Consider the following 18140-nt stretch of genomic DNA (forward strand, 5'->3'; position numbering starts at 1 on the left):
TTATTTGATTTGCAGGTCCAATTCATTGATCTCTGCTCTCCTTAATTTGTTAATATATGCACTCAGGGATATGAATTTTCCTCTGAGTACTGCTTTGGCTGCATCCCATAAGTTTTGAAAGGATGTCTCAACATTGTCATTTTCTTCAATTAAATTATTAATTGTTTTTATGATCTGTTCTCTAAGAGATTTTCGAGTATCATAGTATTAATTTCCTATTGATTTTTAATTTGGCTCTCCATGTACCCTTACTGATCGTTAATTTTACTGCCTTATGATGTGAAAAGGTTGCATTCATTATTTCTGCTTTTCGGCATTTGTTTGCCTTCTTTTTATGACCTAGAACATGGTCAATCTTTGTGAATGTGCCATGTGCTGCTGAAAATTAGGTGTATTCCTTTTTATCCCTATTTATTTTTTCCCCTCTTCTATTAACTCAAATTTTTCTAATAATTCATTCACATATTTTACCTCTTTCTTATTTATTTTTTGATTTGATTTATCTAAATATGATAGTGGTTGGTTCAGGTCTCCCACTAATATAGTTTTACTATCTATTTCCTCCTTCAGTTCTCCTAGTTTCTTCATTAGAAATTTGGGTGCTATGTCATTTGGTGCATACATGTTGTTAAGTGATATTTCCTCACAGTCTATACTCCCTTTTATCAGGATGTATTTACCTTCCCTATCCCTATTGATCAGGTCTATTTTTGCTTTGGCTTTGTCAGATATCATGATTGCAACTCCTACCTTCTTTCTATCTGTTGAGGTCCAGTAGGTCTTACTCCAAACTTTAATTCTGGTCTCGTGAGTATCTACCCTCCTCATGTGTATTTCTTCGAGACAACATATGTTAGAGTTTTGCATTCTAATCCAGTATGCTATTCATCTCCATTTTATGGGTGGGTTCATCCCATTCATGTTCAAATTTATGATTGTCATTTGTGACTTCCCTGGCATTTTGATCTCCTCCCCTAGTTCTGACATTTTTTTCTTCTGTTATAAACTTTTAAACCAGTGCTTTACTTTAAATCAGTCCCCCTAATCTCCTCCCTTGATATGCTTCCCTTTCTAGACCCTCTCTTTTTGTTCCTTTTTTAGGGTCTGTAAATTTCCCTCCCCCTTCTCTTTCCCTCCCTTTTTTAACTCCCTCCCCCCATTTCCCTTAATTTTCCCTTCTCCCTTACCCTATTCGATAAGATAGAATTCAAGATCCCAATGGGTCTAGATGCTCTTCCCTCTCAGATTTGATTTCTCTGAGAGTAAGATTTAAATAGTACCAATTAGCACTCTCTTCTTCTCCTTCTTACAAGAGAATTCTCACCCCCCCTTTCCATGTGTATCTTTGTGTGACAAATATCATTCTATTTAATTTATTTCTATGTCTTCAAGTATATCTTGATATCCTCATGGATTTCCTCACTCCCTTTTTCTTTCTTTTTTCTTCCCCCCATTCTCCATGTGATCTTAATGCCCCAATCTATCCCTATGAGTGATTTTTCTAATTACTCTAATAATGCATACAATTTTTGAGAATTACACATAACATTACCCCACATATTAATATATATATATATATATATATATATATATATATATAATTTGTTCTAAATGTAGACATTATTGAAGAGAGATTGAATACAAGAAAAAAAATATTCCTTTTCTCTTTCTTTCATATTTACCTTTTCATGTTTCTCTTACTCTTTGGTTTGGATATCAAACTTTCCACTGAGTTCTCGTCTTTTCTTTACAAATACTTGGAAATCTTCTATTTTGTTGAATGCCCATAATTTCCCCTGAAAGTATATATTCAGTTTTGATCTATAGGTGATTCTTGGTTGAAGACCCAGTTCTCTTGCCTTTCTGAATATTGTGTTTCCAGGCCTTGTGGTCATTCAGTGTGGCTGCTGCCAGGTCTTGTGTAATCCTGATTGGAGCTCCTTGGTATCTAAATTGTTTCTTTCTGGCTTCTTGTAGGGTTCTCTCCTTAGCTTGAAATCTTTGGAATTTGGCAATTACAATCCTGGGAGTTGTCTTTTGAGCATTTATTGTAAAGGGTGTTCTATGAACTCTTTCAATGTCTATTTTGTCCCCTTGTTCTAGAATCCCAGGGAAGTTTTCTTGGATCATATCTTGTACTGTGATGTCAAGATTCCTGTTTATTTTTGGATTTTTAGATAGTCCAATGATTCTCAGATTGTCTCTCCTTCCTCTGTTTTCCTGATCTGTCACCTTTTCAGCGAGATATTTTATGTTTTCTTCTAAATTGTAATTTTTTTTTTTACTTTGCTTCTTTAATTCTTGCTTTTTTGCAAGACCATTGTCTTCCAGTTGAATAATTCTGGTCTTTAAAGACTGGTTTTCGATTTCAGTTTGGTCTATCCTGCTTTTTGAGGCTTCCAGCTCTTTTTCCAATTGGGAGTTCTTGACCCCCAGATGGTTAAATTCTCTTTGCATTATATCCCATTTTTACTTCTAGAAGGCTTCCATCTTTTTAATAACCTCCAATTTAAATTCTTCAAGAGCTTTTAAACAATTTCCATTCTTTTGGAAGGTTTTGGAACATTTATTTGGGTTTCCTCTTCAGCTATTTTCTCTGTATTCTGTCTTTTTCCTCTGTAAAAACTATCCAAAGTCATCCCCTTCTTCTTGCTTTTCTTGGTGTTGGTAAGTTGTCCCTGGGCACTGTTTCTCATCTCCATTGTTTTCCCTTCCCTTTCCAATCAGAATTCCGAGTGAGGAGGGCTGGCTGTCTGTGTATGGATTGAGACTTTTTGCCTTGGGCCAGCTCTCAATTGTCTGCTGCTGGGCTATATTCCCCGGGGGAGCCCAAGGTCTTCCCTCCCAGGCCTGCCAGTGTTTCCTGGGTTATTGTTCTCCAGGGTGGGTCCTTGGTGGTCTTAGTCAACTCCCAAGACCTATAACTGCCCCTTACTCCCTTCAGGGGTGCCCTTCACACCCTCATTGATTTTGGCATGCTGGTTCTGAGTCCCCGAGATCTGATCTCCACTTGCCTGCCTGCTGGGATTCCGGGTGTTAGTGCTGTCAGGGGTAAGTATTGGTGGTTTTAGTAGCTCTCAAGACCTGGGGATGCCTATTGCTCAGTCCTGGGCTGCCCCTTCCTCACTCATTTGTTCTGGCATTCTGACTTTGTCTGGCTGTGTGGTGGGTTAGGGTATCTCAGCTCAGGTTTGGGAGGGAGTTTTTTCATTCCCTTATAGTGTGGAAATACCCATGTCCCATGTACCTTCAGTTCTGCTCCCCTCTGTAGGGGCCCTATGTTCTTATGAGGATGGTTTTTTGGGGGACTTTTGAAGTTATCTGAATCATTTGGTCTGAGCAGGGGAAGCGAGCCACATCTAGTCTGCCACCATGCTTACCCGGAAGTCCCCCTGTTACAAATATTTTAAAAATATTTCCTTTCTAAATTCTATGTCCATATGTTTGCACAAAATCTCTTTAATATTATGCGATTAAAACTATCATTTCATTTTGTGATGCTCTAACTTGCTTAATCATGAATGCTTCCCATTTTTATTAATCTGAAAGATTTTGTCTGTATGGCTTCAGTTTTTAATATGATCTTTTATATCAGTGATGAATTCATTCATTTGTAAATATCTTGGTATATGATATATAATTAGTCCAGTACTAATTTCTATGAAACCACTGACCAGTTGATCCAAGAGATCTATTGTCAAAAATTCCATCTTTGCAACCGAAAATCTTATATTTATTAAAAACTGTGAATTTATATAATTACATCTGTGTGCTATATACTTAAATATCCCACTTACTGATCTCTCTCTGTGTCTCTCTGTCTCTCTGTCTCTCTGTGTCTCTCTGTCTCTCTGTCTCTCTCTCTCTGTCTCTCTGTCTGTCTCTGTCTCTTCCCTTATTCTCTCTTAAACAGGATGAGGTTTTGTTGTTTTGATGATTACTATTTTATAATATAATTTGAGACCTATTGCTGATAGAACTTTTTTTATACTATTTTCATCACTACTCTTGACCTTTTGTTGAACTGTATATATTTAATTACTATTTTTCTCTCTATAAAATATCTTTCTGAAGTTTGCCTGGTGCAGCACTGTATAAGTACATTAATTGAGGTTGGAGTCTCATTGTTTTAATAATGGTTTAGCCTACCAATTATAAATCAATTTTCTCTGGTGATTGAGGTTTATCTTGATTTCTGTAAATAATGTTTTTTAGAAAATTTCTCATAGTTCACAGATTGATATTTGTAGACACAAGCTCAAATATTTTAAATTATTTTGTTCAGCCATTAAAACTCTGCCTTCTTTACCTTACACTCCTCCAGAAAGAAAGAAAGGCAAAACTCCCTCAACTTCTGTCAAAACTAACTCTAGCAAGACAAATTTCTCAATGGCCATGTCAAAAAATGTGTTATTATATAAATTTTTTTTTCTATCAAAAGGTGGGTATCACATTTTGATATTAGTCTTTGAGATCATAGGTAATCACAGCAATCATCAGAACTTATTCTTGAGCTCTCTTGCTGGATTCTAATGGTTGTATAAAGGCATGCTGAAATTATATGACTTCATATCATCCTTCATCATTGGATCTGTTCATTCATGGAATAGTTTGTCTTGCGAGTAATCAATTCATTGATCTTAAAACAAAGTTGTATTAATTAGTTTAAGATGTTCCTGACAATATTTATTATTTAGTAAAGAATTAGACGAAAATGTCCTCAGATTTCTTTCAGGTTCCAGTCAATGATATGATTTTATGATTATATGTATATATCTATATAATGAATTATAATTAAAAAAATTTTTGTATTCCTCCTATTTGATAGTCACAAAATTCTTTTGACATTCTGTTTAGGTATTAAGAAAATTTAATTTAAATGAATATTATTATATATTTAGTGTAAAGCTATTTTCCCTCTTTGTCCATATTTGTTATTATGTTAGTGAATGGAATCCCCTCATGAGAAAACCTCTCTCTGCCAAATCAGGTCAGAAATTGTTTTGCAATTTAAAGTCCTTGAGAGTTATCAGAAATATTGAGATTTTAAGTGATTTACACAAGTTTTATATCATCATGTAAGACTTGAGGCCAGTTTGCCCTGACTCCAAAACCAGCTAGCTGTCTACCATACCATATTTCTTCTTACTGTATATAAATATATGCTAAAATATATTTTAATGTCCTCTAAGTCATATATCTTTTAAAATCTTACTCTGTCTTATCATGGGTATAGAAATAATTCTGCCTTATTAAAGTATACATCATTTGAGTCTTAGTCCTGGCAATTTCTTTCAATCTGGGAAGATTGTGAGCAATGATTAGATGCATAGACTGTGCTTGCCATTCAAGTATCAGAACCCTTAGAGAAAACAAAAGACTGTTAACAGGTGATCTATTTTGTGTTTCAAACTTTGGGTATGGGGAAATACAAAAATTTTAAATGACACTCATTCCTTTGTGGTCTCCTTTTACTCCTTTAGTGATGGAGAGAAAAGGAGTAAAAATGATACTGAAGATGTTTGAAACCACAGAATTGTTGTTAAACTTTCTTTAAATAGTCATACATCTATTAGTATGCTAGAGAAGGAAATGAAAAGCCACTTCACTATTTTTCCAAAGAAAATTCAAAATGGAGTCAAAAAGAATTGGGCAGGATTGAAATGAGTGAACAACAATGACACCCTGTTAGCACACATTTGTGAAATCTTCCTCTAATTACCATTTAGTTGAACCATACCCATATTGCTGTTTTTGCTAATATAAAATCAATAAACATAGAAAATTAGACTTTGCTCCCATTTATATTACACCTTTCTTCATTATTTTTCCTAATATTCTTGCATTCTCCCCAATTCTGTGAAATTCTTAATCAATTTGAGGGACAGCTAGTAAATTAGAAAAAAAATATCAAGTATTAGAATACTAGATATTCATATTTTAATAAATTGTGCCCTAAAGAAAAAAAAATCTTCCTTAAAAGGCTAAGCTTTTTTCTGTTTACAACAAAAGCACCAGATGGTAAATACTCTGAATTGATCTTTACTTAATGGTCAGTGTGGATCATAGCACAGTTGATTCAATTGATTGTGTCATTTAAGACAGTTACCAATAAATCTAATTTCACCAAAAGTACATTTGATTCAGTGTCAATATAGGGAAGCATTTTTTTCCTCTTAGGGAGCTATGTACACAAAGGAACAACCTCACTGAATAATGATAATGTTTAAGATTACTGCACAGTATTATATGTGTTATAAGACAAACTCCATTTAGCTCTCACATGATGTCAGTTCTTTCACCTATTTTTGTTTCGTTTGGTAGCATGGAATACAGTTGAGAGCCTGGGGAATACATTATTGGTTGACCCACAGAGGCTGGGAAACTGAGTGGGTTTTCTTTATAGGTTCTTAACAAAGAAAATTACAAATCAAGACTTATTTCACACAAAATACATTTTCTCTCCTCATTAAAGTGTTTTAAATTCCAAGTGTTTCTACTTACTGGATCTTTAGGGGATTTATTAATGTTTCTCCTGAAAATGCTTCCTTTTTGTGTGGGTACAATAGATGCTTCAGACACATCTTTTATGGAGATTCTATCAAAATAATGGAGGGAAGATATTTTTACCTTCCTTTAAAAAAACGATGCCTTTTTGTAGCATACTGAGCTGAATACATTTACCGCCACTGTACCTCTCTCTCTCTCTCTCTCTCTCACTCTCTCCCTCTCTCTCTCTCTCTCTTTCTCTCTCTCTCTCTCTCTCTTTCTTACTGTTTTTCTAAAAAGTTTCTTGCTTGTCACCATAAAGTTGATATCAGTACTCTTATTTAAAGAAAAAAAATAAGAAATATCTCAATATAGGAAAAATGTTCCAGAACACCTTTGTAAAAGGCATGCATCAGACATATACTGAGTATGGAACCCTAAGAAAGTTATTCATATCTCAATTCTCTAAGCTAACAGTCTCAAATAATCAGTGCATGGAGGCAACAACACTCCTGAAATGCAGAACCCTGAATCAGATGAAAATGGATTAGGAAATCATTTAACAAAATTTTAGAATGCAATAAAACCTGTATAAATTGCTTTTAAAACTAAGTGGCCTGCTGTAGGGATCCTTATTTATGGATTGGTGTCCCATTTTGATTAGAATTTTACACCATTGTTCTAGTCAATGTAGTTAAATAAAGGTTATAAATTTTATTGATCTTTCTTCATATGGTATTACTGTTTTAATGGAATCAAACATACAGAACCTATTCCTATGCCAGACAAAAGACTTTTAAATTGTATAAAATTAAGTGACAGACAGTACAATAGTTGAAAATGTTAAGGATAAAGACAAACAATGCAGAGGGAAGGCTTACTAACTGAAATAATTTTCTTTCTTTTGTGTGCATGGAATTATACTGACTGCTATAAAATAGTATTGATGGTAAGATGTTATTTGTTAACTATCTAATGAAACTTGAATTAAGAGAGCATTCAAATAGGGACATATTTATGCTCTTTCTTTTTATGAATTCAGAATTAATAACAATAATCCAAATTTCAATGATGAATAATACTTCTCAAAGAGCTTTCATTATTATAGTTCTTAGGTAGACAAAGAAAATATTATTAGATGCATATTTGCGATGAAGGCACTAAATAACTCAGTAACCTAATGAACACAATGATGCTATTATGTGGCAAAATTGGAACTCTGACCCAAAATTTTAACTGCTAAATTTATCTTTCTGTCCAATATCACTTCTCATTTAAAATAACATTGTGCTACATTTCCCCTTCATTTCAAGCCTTGGGAAACAGTAAATATAAGATTGATGGATAAGGAAAATGAGAACAGGAGATGAGGTTGTTAATGAATGTAAAAAAAGATGACTTGTAAGATAGTGTATGTTTGTACCAGGTTACATTTAAAAAAAGAAAATCATTGTCCTCCAAAAATGTATCATTTCACCAGCTGTATTTCAGTTGATTTAAACAAAACATGAAACGATTGAACCCTAGTTTTGAGAATAATATTACATTCTGTCAGTAATATTTTTCAAATTCTAAAGGATAAAACAGGTATTTTCTGTGACAGGAATTGTACTGAGAAATAGTTTACAAAATAAAAAAAAAGCATTACAAAATTATTTCATAGTTCTGTGAGAGAGGAAGAAAGACAGACTACAAGAGAGTAAATGTAAGAGTTTGCAAATTGGGATTTTGCTGCATGCCACAGTACTTTATAGACTTCATTTGAGAGTCCGGAGAAGAAATACCTCTAACATTCACAATGAGACAGTTGGGGGCCATAAGTTTCTATCCTTCAGGGAGATTGAAGAGGTAACATCCCATGGCTCTGTTGGTCTGAGCCAAGAAGGAGTTTTGCCTACCTGTTCCATGGGGAGCTTAAGGTTCCTGCTATTGTATAATCCGGGTATCCTGGTATGTGGTGTGATATCCTATCAAATCTATCTTGACATTTATCATCTACCTGTGTTCCTGTGTTCCTGTGTCCTGAGTGTTTCCTGATGACTGAGAAAAAAACTACCATCAACCCAGTAAAGCCTATCTGTGGAAAAGGCTTGAAGCCATCTTGGAATTAGGCCTAAGAGGGTAAACTCACCAAGAGTTAAAAGTTATTCTTTTGAAAAAACTGTAAACTTGTACAACATTAATTTGGAGGACAAATTAAGTCAGATAGCTATTTAGTGGAAGTTTTATAGATGGAGAGTATAGAGAAAGGCAGCTGGAAAACTTTGAAGAAGGCTTCTCACAAGGCCTGTAGAAAGGTGGGAGGAGTATCCAGAATTTAAAGAAAGGGATTGCTTTGTCCTGGTCTTCCCATCCTTTTTCATTTGAACAATAATAAACCTCATCTTTAAAATTTTTAACTTTGGTCCACTAGTCAGATAACGTGTTGTGGGCCTCTAAACTGCCTATCTGGCCTAACCTCTCAGTGATGTAACCAAACATGATACATCACTTATGCAAATGATTCCATCCATATGACCCACCTATTTCAGTTCCCAGGTAAGACAGCATTTGATATACAAAATAAATTTGTACTGGAATATGAAAATATAACCCTGATTTTTTTATAGAAATAAAAGACTAAAATATATTTTGGCTCTAAATTAAACTACTAATGTGTTCATTAAACTATCTAATTTCCTACTATATATTATTCTATATGGAATTGGAATTATTCTCAAAGCATGCTTGTATTAGTATGAACTGGATACATGGAGATGCCAAAATTAATGTAAAGAGCTTCTACTATCAATGACTTTATTATTCTATATTCTGACGTCCAGTGTTATTAGAGGCCCAGTTGAGTATATTAACTTAAAAAAAGCAAATGCTGTCATATTTGGCATTTGAAAAGTACTCAGAATAGATAGTATTTAGATTCAAGGAAGATTTTTGTAGCATTTGACCACAATAATTTTTCCTCACTTTTAAAAAAAAGTTGCTGGTTTTACAACACTTTATTTTATTTTATTTTATTTTGCCTTTCTTCCTGTTTCATTCCCCCCCCCCCCCGATCTAGTCCAATTCCAATTCATGGATAGATATAATTCTAGGGATTCCTGGACCCATGCTTTATATATACAGTTGAAATGTGGTGGTCAATATGTGGGCTATATATATATATATATATGTGTGTGTGTGTGTGTGTGTGTGTGTGTAGTATAGGTATGAATATATATAAATGCATATATGAGAAGATAAGAAATGAATGGAGACTTGAGAATGGATTTTAAGTATATGGATTGTTAAAACTAATTGATTTTGGAGGAACTAGTCTTTAGTTCAAAGGTGAAATTAAAATATGTATATATAAGAATCAGAGTTATACAAAAATATCATGGTTGTTCTACCATCAACAAACACTATGTTTGTGAAGTAATTTTCCATTTGAAAAAATAAACCTGTATTGATCCATTCATATTCTTCTAATGTAACCTGGATTCTGTTGTTGGGGAAGCAAGAGTAGTAAATTACATATATATGTATACATATATATACACATACATATGTGTGTGTTTATGTATACCGATCTATCCAGTATAAATTATGTAGTCTAGTAACATAAGTAGCAATAAAATTGCCCCCTCATACTTATAACACTTTTTAAAATATTACTTGTTTGCTAATATATATATTATGGATGATTAACTTTTCTCCATCTTTGGTAAATATGTATTTAAACTGAAACATTGTTATACTTAAAAGGGGAGATTCTGTAGAAATAAATATTGACTTGTATAAGATGTATGAATTTAAGAAAATAATTATCACACAACAATGATCACCATGACAATCTAAAATAAAGAAAAAATAGACACTGGGAAGAAAATGGGCAGAGAGCGAGAGAGAGAGAGAGCTAGAGAGAGAGAGTGAGAGCGAGAGAGCGAGAGAGCGAGAGAGACAGAGAGAGAGAGAGAGAGGAGAAAACCTCCCAAAGACTTTGTTATGATAGTGTCATTAAAGTCTTGCATTAAAAGAATCACAATATACTTGAAAATGAAGCCTATTTTTGAGTTGATGTAGTATCAGTGCTAATTATACCCAGTCACATAGTTGTCAAAACAGAGGACAAGGAATCACACAAGAGCCTCTGACAAGCAATAGGTAATCCACATTAAATTCTTACAGAATGATTCATATAATATCCAGTGACACCAAAGGAATAAAATTGTTTTTCACGATGTAAATCTCATATCCATTTCTTAATGCTGTTTTCTATGAGAATCAATAAATTGGAGTTCTTAAAGAGATAGCACATTAATGACAGATCCTCTATGCTGTCATATACTTTTGTTACAGAAATCACATATTAGGTGGTGACCTGATATTGATCCTAAATTGACCCTACATAAATTGATCCATCAAAAAGTTCTAGAAGTTCCAAGCCTCTGGGAAGGAGAGGTACTTGAATTTCCCCTTATTTCCAAATGATATAGTATATAGTAATATATTCTTGTTATTCCCATTGCTATTAGATAAATTCCTTTAGTGATTTCAAAAGCAAGATCCAAAAACTTGATTATCATAGATTTCTAGACTGGCAAAGCTACCTATCCTGATATTTCTATGCTAGCACAAAAGAGGCATATTATAAATTGTTTAAAAATTAATGTATTATAAACTTCACAAGATTTAGCAATGGAATATAAAAGCCAAAAATGTCAATAATGACTTGAACTCCATCAAAAAAAGCAAAATGTCCAAAATATAGGAGATGGTAATCCTATTATATCCTATCATTTCCTAGTCAAATGTAGTCTCACATTGAGTTTTGAACACTATATTTTAGGAAGAACTTTTCCAAGTTAGAGCATCCCTGACTGAGAATTACTAGGATCGATGACTGTAACAAATGACATTTACATAACCTTTAAATATATTATCTCATTGATTCTCAAAACCATTTTTAGAATTTCAAATCTCTTCCAATAATAGGTTTTAATATCATATCCCAAATGAAACCTTTTCTAATCCCCCACTTCTAGAGTGTTAGTATCTTTACGTTCCCCACCTGAAATAATTATGTAATATTTATATGTTTTGATGTCACTTTTATGGTTACATGTTTTTTCCTTCAACAGAATAGAATCTCTTTGAGGGTAGAAAATATTCATTTTGTTTTTATATTCTTAGTGTTTTCTATATCATCAAAGTACATAATAGGTATTTAATAAACTACTTATTTTTCTTGCATCCTCTATTTTGGGGGGAAGCTCAGTCTGAAAACATGGTATTCCTTTCCTTGCTACACTTCTCAAAGACTTAGCATACTTCAACTGTCATTTCACTCTGGTGCCTGGGGTGTCTTTATTCAGGAAGATCCATTTATTTTTAAATCATTCTTTTTCAGGAAAATCCTTTTGATATTATGGCTCTATTTCTCTCAGGAGCTCTATTTGGAGGAAGGGTCTAGATATGTTGGTTGAAATCTGAAGGTAATGAGGAAACAAAAGTTTGAACTTCCCATCAATGTAGGCAAATTATATAAACAATAAAGAACAGGATTCTTCAATGGGGCCCTGGGATGCAAATACAAGGAGAGACAGATTTTTTTTGCATTAAAAGATAACAATAAGGAGGTTACAACACAGAATATATAATTAGATAATCAGATTTCAAATCAGAGTACAGATTAGGGATTTACCATTTGGGTGGGAGAGAGAGAAGAGGTACCACTCCCCACAACATTGTGTTATTCATTCCAAGGAAGAAAGGAACAATAATTGACTGACCAATATGAGGACAGTTATGAGATAAAAAATGTGATTTGTTTGAGATATAACTGTGAGAAAAATTCTTGCATCAGTTTTCAGATTGGATTGTGTTTTTGCTTAGCAGTCCTTAGTTAAGAGTCTCCAAAGCAACAAGTAAATGTGGTCCAGCATCCCAGTCATACAGTTTCAAAAGATATTTGTTCAGAAGACAGAAATTGCCCGAGACCCATAATTAAATAGAAAGGGAACTGAGATAGACCCACAGGTCAGTCAGTCTTTATTCTGATCTAAGCTCTGCTTCTGACTTTTCACCCTTCAGTGCTAGCTTTGTACTTTTCTTTCATTCCTTTTAAGTTCCCTTTCCAGTGTTGTTTTCCTCCATATACCTTTATTACCTCCCATGGATGTGCTACCATCTTTTCATTAGAGGTAAATTCCTTGAGCATAGGAACTGTCTTTATCTGTATCTGTAGTGCTAAGAAGAGGGCTTGGAATTTGTAATCTCTTAATACATGCTTGTTGTCTTCATGATAATTTACTGAACTATGTGACACAAGTGCTGTATATTTTATTATCTTCATTTTACATAGGAAAAAATTGAGACTCAGAGAGGTCAGATAGCCATAGTTATTAAATTAGTCTCCTACTCAAGAAGCTTCTGTCACTACCTAGTACTTATAAAATAAAATCTCAACCCCATTGTTAGGCTTTTAAATCCTTTCATAACCTATCTCTTTACCACTCACAACACATTTCCAGATGTATTCAGATTAATTCCCTTTCAAGTAAACTTGACTTCCTGTTGTTTCTCATCCACAAAAAGGCATCTCCCATTTCTGTACTTTTACATATACTGTCCCCCAAACCTGAAATTCTCTCCCTCCTCACTTAGCTTCTTAATGCCTTTCCAAAGTCAGATCAATTATTCCTTGCTATACAATTCGTGAATAGTATTTATTTTCTTCCCTTATAAAAATAACATATTTATGTACATGTATTTATGATGTTTTCCAACTCTCAGGACATTATAAATTCCTTAAAAGTTGAGTGTTTTCTTGTGGAGGGATGTTCATGGTATCTCAAATGCCTAGCACTTTGCTTATCAGATAGCATGTGCTTCATAAATACATAATGAATCATATCTTTTTGGATTCTATGTCTAATCCAGTGACAACATAATGTCTCAAGTTGGATCTAAATGATAATTTCTCAGGACTGTTTTGAAAAATAATAATGCTTTAGGTATGAGTATGTGGATGAAAGAAATTTTAAAATTCCATGAGAGTATTAATTTATAAAACTGAAGAGGGTTTTCTAAAGAAAAGAGTGATTGCAGCAGCATAATAGTTGTCCTCAGGTATTTGAAGACAGGCAAAAGTCAGAAAATTTGACAATGATTGGAAAACAATGAGAAGAATAATTTCTCAAAATAATAACACTTAATTAGAGCTATCCAAAATAAGCATTTTTAAATTGTTACTGATACTGGGAGCATTTAAGCAGATATCATATAAATACTGGTCAGGAACATTGTAGAGGAAACTCATGCTTCAGGCAGGTATTGGACAGGGTTTTCCCTGAGGTCTTTTTGATGTCTAAGATTCTATTATTATAACACCAGTTATTGATTGCTCTTGCTCCCAATCCACTAACTGATAAACACTTGGTTCTCCTGTTCATTGGTAGAGAAGATAGTCCTTTATTCACCATATAAAGTATTACAAGTATTGAAACAATCAAATTCTTATCTGTATGTTAAATGAATTAAGTGTTCTTTCTCTGAAGCCATCCAAAAGAGACAGCAAGTTTCACAGGATTTTTCATAAACAAGCCTGGCTTTCTTCAGACAGACTTGGCAGTCACCTAAGTGGGAGGTTTTAAAGGGCTCCCAAAATGCATTCTCTGCCAATGAGTAATGGTGCCAGAAATTCATACTGTTCATGGCCCTGGCATTTTAAGAAGAAATTGAGTAAAGGCATGATGTTACTTTAAAAGAACAATTCATTTCCAAACTACTGCTTTTGCTGAGAACAAATTATATGAGTTGCTGATAAATCATTTCCACATAGCAGAGATCAGGTCCCAAGGAAATGAGACCCAGGATGGATAAGTTTTAATCAGGTTTTGGCTTAGGGGGAAAGTCTAGAGAAAGGAAACTCCTAAGGGATGATTGTTGGGTATAATAGTGATTCTATCAGTCAGGTTGCAGCTATGGGAAATTGACTACCTGGTATGGGGATAGAATAGTGTGTGGAAACAAGAGACAACAGAGTGAAGAAGAGAGTAACATCATGAGGTACTGTGGGTCAGATCATTATTAAAGATAAACATTGCCTATTTTAATTGTTCCTTTGAGACCAGTGTGATACTAAGATATCACTAAAGGACATATGCATAGGATTCAGAAAATATATTTGTTCTTTAACTTAACACATTAAAATAGGATATTGTTTTCCAGGTAATTTGACCATAAGAAATTATCAACTATCCTTATGTCATAATTATTTTCTTCAAATACTATTTGAAATATGGAACATTTTCTACTTTTTGCACATAGGATTTATTCATATACAAGTTAAGGAACTTTTAAAATTCAATATAATTTCAGCACAAGAATTAATTTGTGAAGTTCATATTGTAAGTGCTGAAGAGATGTAGTTAAAAAGTATCACTGCTATTTATGTGACCCACTAATATTTTAAAGTGTTTTATACTCACATATATAAGTTCATTTGGTCAAAATACTTCTATAAGTTGAGCATTACAGATATGCCTTATTTTATCCTACCTATAAAGAAACTGAGACTTCCTGTAAAAAGCCATCTTCTCTAGTCATCAATATTTTCACTTCTTTAATTCATCTTTTCCAATTTAGCTTATAACAACATCAATCAATTGAATATAATCTCTCCAAAACTGCCAAACATCTCTTAAATGGCAAATCTGGTCATAGTTCCCAAGTCTTCATCATTATTAATTTCTATATTGTATTTGAGGTTTATTAATCATCTGCTTAGATACTCCTTTCTGTCTTTTTATGACACTATATTTTTCTGGGTATCTTCCTCCCTTTGTTACCAGTTCTTTAAAAGAAGTTGCTAACTCCACATCAATATCATGTCCCCTAAATGTAATTCTGTTTATTCCACAAGCTTCTGTCTTTAACCCTCTTTTCCACTCCATCAAATAAAGAATTTTTTAACCTGGCTTCCATGCATCCCTATGAGTGCAATGGATGAATTTCATTAGTTCTATTGACATGGATGGAGGAAAAACACCCTTGTTTTTGTTAAATTCAAAATGAAATTTAGCATGTCCTTCATTAGTAAAATAATCTACTGGAATAACCTCCAGGAACTGATGCAGAATGAAAGGAGCAGAACCAGGAGAACGTTATACACAGAGACAAATACACACTGTGGCACAATTGAATGTAATTGACTTCTCTACTGTCAATATCTCTACTGACAATGAAATGATCTAGGATAATTCTGAGGGACTTATGAGAAAGAATGCTATCCCCATCCAGAGAAAGAACTGCGGGAATAGAAATACAGAAGAAATACAACTGCTTGATCACGTGGGTTGATGGGGATATGATTGGGGATATAGACTCTTAATGATCACACTAGAGCAAATATTAATAATATGGAAATAGGTCTTGATCAATGACATGTAAACCCAGTGGAATTGCATGTTGGCTATGGGATGCAGTGGGAAGAGAGGGGAGGAAAAGAACATGAATCATGTAACCATGGGAAAACATTCTAAATTAATTAAGTAAATAAATTTTAAAAAATAATCTACTGACCAGAGTAGTATTAGCAGGGTCTGTGATTTTATTTCCAAAAAATTATGGATATCTTCATGCTGCATTGCATACTTTACAGATATCTCAAAATATTATTTATATTCATCACTACTTTGAAAATATTCCAGTCACTAAACCCATTAACATTTATTTTGGTTTTCCTATCTGTCTATATTATTTCAATATAACTGGCTTCACTTCTAATAGTATGCATATTATTTATTCATTTAAAAAGACAATTCTGAAAGGATGTTTACAAGTTTCAACAGATCACAAAAGGATACCATGACAGAAATGGTTAAGATTTCCTAATATTCTCTCTGTCTCTCCTGCCTAGACTCTTTCTCTGTTTGGCTCTGTGTCTACTTTGTGTCAGTCTCTGCTTCTCTGTCTCTTCTCTCTCTGACTCTCCTATCTTAACAGCTGCCATAGAAAGTAAGGAGTATTCCTTATTCTCCTTCTTCCTCCACCATCCCCTATTTCTCTTGCCTCCAGTGGAATACCACAACTGCCTAGTGAACATTTCAAATTTGATGTTCCTGTGATATCTATACCCAACAAGTTTGAAGTACAGTATTTTAGATCCATTAACATACCACTCTACTAAATTATTTGCCAACACAAAAGGGACTACTATAAATATTTTGTACAAATTCTAATTTACTTTTTCCCAATTATATGTAATAATTTTCTACATATGCTTTTTGAAGTTATAAAATTCAAATTGTATTCATTCCAATCTTCCCTATTCCTTACAGAGTTGGTAAGCAATTTGAACTGGGTTATAAATGTATTATCAATCAAAATATATTGGCCATTATTGTAAGAGAAAATTCATGTAAAATCAAAACCACATACTAAAAATGAAATTAAATTAATTTGAAAAATAATATGCTTTCATCTTCATTCCATCTCCAAATCTTTCTCTGTAGGTAGATAGCATTATTTGTCTTAAGTCCTTCAGACTGATTCTGTCCTGATTCATTGTATTGTTGAATATAGCTAAGTCTTTAAGAGCAGTTCATTGTACAGTATTGTAGTTACAATGTAGGATGTAATCCTGCTTCTGCTTATGTTACTTTGCATCAATTCTTATAGATCATTTCAGCTTTTTTTTTCTGAAATCATATTGTTCATCATTCCTTGTATCACAAAAGCATTTCATCACCTTCAAATATCACCATTTGTTCAGCCATTCTCTAATTGATGGACATCCTCTCAATTTCTAATTCTTTGCCATAAAAAAGCAGCTAAGGATATTTTTGGACAAATAGGTTCCTTACCTTTATTTTTACCTCTTTCGAATATAGACCTAGTAGTGGCAATGCTGATAAAAATATATGTACTTCTGGATCACTTTGGTCACAGTTCCAGATTTCCATCCAGAATGATTAAAACAGTTCACAACTCCACCAATAATGCATTAGTGCCTCAATTTTGTCACATCCTCTCTAGATTTGTTAATCAACTTTAATGTCATATTCACCAATCTGATAGGTGTGAGGTGGTAACTCAGTTGTTTTATTTTGCATTTCTCTAAGCAAGAGATATTAATACCATTTTAAAAAATATAGATGAGAGATTTGATTTCTTCATCTGAAAACTGCTTATTCCTAAGCTTTGATCATTTCTCAATTGAAGAATGGCTTGTATACTTTTAAATTAGACTTAGTTCTCTATATATTTGAGAATTGAGACCATTATCAAAGAAATTTGGTATAAAAATTCCTCTGCACCAGTTTGCTATTTCTCTTCTATTATTGGTTATATTGATTTTGTTTGTATAATATCTAAAAAATAATATAGTGTAAAGATGAAAATTTAGGGGAGACTGAGGCAGATAGAAATTAGTTTCTCTCTGCAAGGCGTATTATATTTTTAGAGGTTTATTGAGGATTGAGAATTTAAGAATATACAAGTAAGAAAAAACACGTGCCTAGGCCAGAGGCCTAGACAATACCTCACCTACATTATGGAAAGAGCCATGTCTGCCCCAAAACGGAAGTCCAAAAAGAGAGAGAGTGAGGCCTTTGTCATCAGCTTAAATCCTTCATTGATCTCGGCCCACCTCAGAATTACTGTGAGAT

The sequence above is a fragment of the Monodelphis domestica genome, chromosome 3 (genome assembly GCF_027887165.1).
Source record: "Monodelphis domestica isolate mMonDom1 chromosome 3, mMonDom1.pri, whole genome shotgun sequence".
Lineage (NCBI taxonomy): Eukaryota > Metazoa > Chordata > Mammalia > Didelphimorphia > Didelphidae > Monodelphis > Monodelphis domestica.